The 5,655-nt window shown below is 36.9% G+C and overlaps 1 long non-coding RNA gene across 1 annotated transcript; it reads right to left on the bottom strand.

Moving 5' to 3' along the window:
* Positions 1 to 514: 514 nt before the first annotated feature.
* On the bottom strand, positions 515 to 1,800 carry LOC148779518 (uncharacterized). The gene is made up of 2 exons (XR_016046473.1): positions 1,391 to 1,800; positions 515 to 792 (listed from the first exon to the last, which is right to left on the bottom strand). It is a non-coding gene; the product is annotated as an uncharacterized LOC148779518 (long non-coding RNA).
* Between the last annotated feature and the right edge of the window lie 3,855 nt (positions 1,801 to 5,655).

Genomic DNA, 5,655 nt, shown 5'->3' on the forward strand with positions numbered 1-5,655 from the left:
TTCTTTATTTATGTTTTTTGTCTCCTTTTTGTAAATGACAATTGTTATTGAGATGTGAGACGTAGTGGGCCAACGACGTTTGATGCAACAAACGTCCAACCGTAGATATTCGAACAATGTGCCCTTTCGAAGACTATGCAACACGTGTCTTAACTAATGTATTTTCTAAATTACAAGAAGAAATTATTTCATCGTTCCAATATTTGACATCTCCAAAGGATGATTGCACACTTTTTAGAGAAAGAAAGAGGTGAAAAGTTTCTTTGATGGTTGAAGACAATGTTATTAATTGCAGTTGTAAAGGGCTCGAGTCTATAATATCATTTGCATGCATTCTCTTCCTGTTCTCTTCAAGGAAAATTTTATTCAAATTCCATACCAATACCTGCCAAAACGTTGGAGGTGCTCTACATCATTGATATAAAATATTAGCTCGAGCACATCAGGTACATATGTTGAGAGGGTCCAAACTATACAATCATTAGCATCAACCATTGGTACAAAAAGTGCAAGATTTGATGATTGTTACAAGTTCATTATGAAGTAATTTTCAAGAATTTTGGAACATGTTGAAGAAATAGAATGCATGAAGTAATTTTCAAGAATTTTTGGCCTTGAAAATACATGAGCTAGAAGCCTTCATGCCTTATACTTTATGACTTTGAAACCAAATATCTTCATCACCACACTTCAAATCAGAGCCGCCTACTCTCACTGCCCCATACAGTTTCCCATTCAAAATGCGCGGAGTAAGTTGTGAACCTCGCAACTCTTGATCCTGATTCTTCATGTCTAGCAAGGTAGAGAATAGATCAAACCAATAAATAAAACCATTACTCAACAGAGTTTAATCTTTTAGCTATGAAAAGAACGAGAAATCATAACATAAACAAAACCATTACTCCGACCTTTCCTATCATCAGATAATTATTATATGGAAAATAATAATAAATCATTCACTTGATCCAAAATTTAATCCTTTAGCTATGAAAAGAATTGCATAATCAAGGGCAAAAAAATGGAATCAAAACATGAAAAATAGATGGAGCATATTTTTAAACATTTAGACTCTGCAATAAAATGAAAATGATTGTTTTTTTAATATACAAGGCCAAACCCTTCTAGGAAGGTATCACTACTTTGCCCATTCTAACATGTGGCCTGAACTGCAAAACGTTTTTAAACGTCTCCACAAGAGCTTCTTGACCCAAGAACCTCCTCTGTGACTGGAACTGAACAGTTAACCTTGCCATCACAGGCTTGTCAAAAACACAGTTGTTAAAGTTAAGACACAGAGATAAAGAGACAGAGACCAGTGAAACTGAGTTGAGAGAGCGAGGTTAACACTCAAAAAAGGGAGAGAGATAAACTAGAATGTGAGCCTTTGTACCTTTTGCACTATAGACAAGGCTTTCTCAAGGTTCCCAAAGCTTGCAAACTCAACAGCTGGTATGGATTGGCCATGTGGACATTCGAGTTGCAGGGTCAAATCATGCTCAATTTTTCTGCATACCTTACAATGGGGCCTCAAAGCAGCAAGGAGAGAGAGACCTCTGATGATCCCGTTCACTTGCAGCAAAAGAAATGGCGGCCATGGAGGAGCAAGGGGAGAGAGATAGGAACATAAGAAAAATCTCTACCAAAATGCAGATCACCAGCTCTTCCAAGTTTGCATGGGCATTTTTTTTTTTCCAAGACAAGAGAGTGAGGATGGGGAGGGCAAGGAGAGAGATCAAGAGAGAGAAGATGGGGGAGGGCAAGGAGAGAGATGATGGGGGATGGCAAAGAGAGAAAGAGAATAGGTAGTGGTGTAAGAAAGAAGAGCTTTAAATTTTAAAATTCAAACTTTTTACTCACTAAAACTTTTGTTTTTTCAGGTTTGAAAGTACAAGTCCAAAATGCTTATAGGGGCGGTAAAAGAAAAAATGCGGTTTACAAAAATCTTTAACTTTAACCTATGTTATTTGGGGGTTGTTAGGTCTAGAAAATCTCAAATATTAACAACCGTCCAAATAACATAAGAATCTTTTGTGAAGTATCTTTCCGTCCAAATAACATAAGAATCTTTTGTGAAGTATCTTTTTACCCCGGTTGCTTTCATTTATTGAAGCCCAAAGCCTATATAAAAAGGTATTTTTACTTTTAGTTCAAAAATAAAAAACATAAAAATTTGAAATTTGAATTTTAAACCCACCATCTCTCTTTCATCCTTTGCTTTGCACACCTTTTTTTCCAAAAAAGAGGTAAACTCAGAGCCTGCAACAAAGAGCCTCAACGGTTCTATTTCAACGTAGAAAGAGATTCAGATCAGGTTTCAAAAAGGTCTTCTCCTCCTCGTTCTCCTCGTTCTCCTTCTTCTTCTCCTTCTCCTCCTTCTCTTTCTCCTTCTCCTTCTCCTCCTTCTCCTTCTCTTTCTCCTCCTTCTCCTTCTCCTCCTTCTCTTTTTTTTCCTTCTCCTTCTTCTCCTCCTTCTTCTTCCTCCTTCTTCTTTTTCCTCCTTCTTCTTCTCCTCCTCCTCCTCCTCCTCTTTCTCCTCCTTCTCCTTCTTCTCCTTCTCCTCCTCCTCCTCTTTCTCCTCCTCCTCCTTCTTCTCCTTCTCCTTCTCCTTCTCCTCACCATGGTTAATTGGTTTTCTTGTGGGAAATTAGTGTTCTAAAAAATTAAAAAATTACGATTTTTAGATTGATGGAGAATATGGCAATTCAGTATGCTCATTGTGTGTTATAGAAAGAGAAAGCATTAGCAAATTAGTGATTTTCTTTAATCATATGGAAAGAGAGAAAATGGTGACATTGACTCTAATGGGAAGTGCTACCTATGATGGAAGTCAAGGGTTCGAGCTGTTAAGCTTGTCCCCAGTAGCCCAAAACAAGCTGAACGAGCTTTTTCACTTTTTGAATACGTACTTGTGTAGAGCTCTCCAATACAAATTATATATCAGAGTCGACTTCTAATGGTGCAATGGAATAAGTGTAACAATATTGTATCCAAACACCGTAACATTCACAATTTGCAAAACAGATAGACGCTCACAAACTCTATTCTTGAGAGAGAGCATAGGGGAGGGCAAGGCGTGAGAGTTAGAGAGGGAGAGAGGATGGGGAAGGCAAGGATAGAGAGTTAGGAGAGAGGCGCATAAGAGGGAGAGGATAGAGAGGATGGCCCAATACTTAGAATTCCCTCATTTTTTAAGTTTTTAAACTAAAAGTCCAAAATGCCTTTACATATAGGCCTTGGTCATCTAATAATATGAAGGCAATAAGTGTAAAAAGGTGATTCACAAGTACTTTTAACTTAAGCTATATATTTTTTAGGGGATTGTTAACTCTAGAAAATCCCATATATAGATATGGGTAGTGATTTCATCCAATGGTTGTATATATACTATTTTAGGGCTATTTGTTTGATCCAAAATTTGAAATATATATTATTTTCATTCTAATGAACAATCACAAAAAAAAAAAAAATTCGAAAATGCAACTTAGAAAGTATTTTTTTAGCCCAATTAACATAGGCTATCCATTTTGGTGAGATGCTTGGATCCAGGCCTTAGAAGGATTTTTTCTTTACGAATTTTTTAATATGGCTTTATTATGTTTAGATGAACAATGTTAAAAAATATAAAATGATTTGGGGTCTGTAAAGGCTAAGATCTTAAAATTCACCAAATGAATGGTCTAGATTCGTTGTTGGAAGGGACACATTTTGACCATATCTAAGGTTCGAATTGAATTTTTTTTTGGAGGGGGGGGGGGGGGGGGGGGGGGGGGGGGGGGGGGGCGGGATTATTAAGATAAAAAGAGTGTGTGCAAAATTTTGACTCATACAAATACCACAAACATGGTTTTCTAGAAGTGTCATTGCATTATACTATGATACAACCGTTGCATGAAGTCATTGCCCAAATATATATATATATATATATATATATCTTAGAGTAGATCAAACTCGATTGGCTAGAAGCCATCAATACCGATATTGAGGCAGGCCATCTCTTTGCACATATCTTGAGTAAGGTCGGGCCACATCGTATCCTCCCTCATCGTATCGATGTATCGAGTCGAGCAAGTGGGTATTCCTCACGAAAATATAAACGAGGAAGACTAAGATGATTCGGCTACACTGGATCCAGGAAATTCATGGAGTCAAAGTTTTAAACTTAAAATACGTGAGCACTCTCACCTAGTTGCTGGATGTCTGGTTTCTTATTTGCCGTCAGCTGTTGTGGAGTTGGAACTGGTTCTTGCTTCTAAAGGGGTTAGTGAAAAATCATTAATTTGTATTTAAAGTTGAACAAGTGTGTGTTCTTTCTCTTCAATAGAAACTCTATCCCGGTCAATTAGTTATTGTACCACATTGCAGAGAAAGAGGTAGTTGTAGGCGTTTTCTCTTGTCTTTTATGTCAAGTTTGCTAGCATAGATTTTATCAGAGAAGGTAAGCTCCAAAAAATAGTTCTTCCATCGATGGCACTTGGGTCCAACCTCCTCTAAGGACCCAGATTTTGCAAGAATCTTAACTTTCCTATGTTTTTACATTCTCTCAAATGTAAAGAGCAATATTTTTATTGTTGTGTTTCCAAAAACTAAAATTATTGAATTTAGCTAGGATTTTTGAATTTTATTTTTATTACTCCCCTTCAAACTCGGTTGAGGAGGCATCTGTAGTTTAAGTTTGAAACAAAGATCTCGAAAAACATCTTAAGGCAATGGCTTGGTGAAGTTATCAGCTATTTGATTACGAAAGGAAACAAACCGATTAACAAGTACTCCAAGAGCAACCTTTTCACGTATAAAATGATAGTCTTACTCAATTTGTTTTGTGCTTACATAGAAAATAGGATTAACTGCCGTGTGAAAGTATTGATATTGTTACAAAAAAGTATTGGTGGCTGAGGAAGTAGCACCCTACTATCCCGAAGAATAGAAGAAAATCATGTCAATTTTGAAGCAGTGAATGCCGTGGATCGACATTCAGCTTCAACACTTTAACGAGCCATAGTCGACTGTTTCTTAATACTCTAAGATATGCAGTTGGAACTAAGATAGGAGCAGAAACTTGTAGTTGAACAGAAAGTGTTTGGACACCCAGCTTAGTCTTCATATGAGAAGACGTATAACTCAAGGGAACTAGTAGATAAGATTCTTATACCCTCAGATTGTGTATCATTGAGATACCGAAGAACCCGCTTAATTTCTTAAAAATATGCAATTGTAGGGGCATGCATAAATTGACACGTTATATTAATACTATAGGAAAGTTCAGGCCATGTTATGGTAATGCATTGGAGTGCACCAACAATGCTCCAATAAAGAGATGGATCAGGAAATAGATTAAAATTCCCATGAATATTATTATTCACTTCATTGATGTTGAAATAGGTTTGAAACCTAGCATCTGGACATGATCAAGAAGATCTCGATGTTTGAACACATTTTTCATCACCTTGGTCCCTGATGTGAAATAAAGAGGAAGAAGGTCAATAAAGCCTTAACATACAGTGGAATCCCCAACAGTCTTAGAATTTCCTTAGAAGGGGCAGAATCTTCTTAAGAATTTCAAAAGGCCACCTGTTAAGTTTCGTCACAATCTGACATGTTTAAGGCAGCGCAGACAAGTAAACATTTTAGAAATATAACCCTGTAGCACCCTGAAAC

This window comes from Amborella trichopoda, chromosome 12 (genome assembly GCF_054954075.1).
Source record: "Amborella trichopoda isolate Santa Cruz 75 chromosome 12, AtrichopodaSantaCruz75HAP2 v2.0, whole genome shotgun sequence".
NCBI lineage: Eukaryota > Viridiplantae > Streptophyta > Magnoliopsida > Amborellales > Amborellaceae > Amborella > Amborella trichopoda.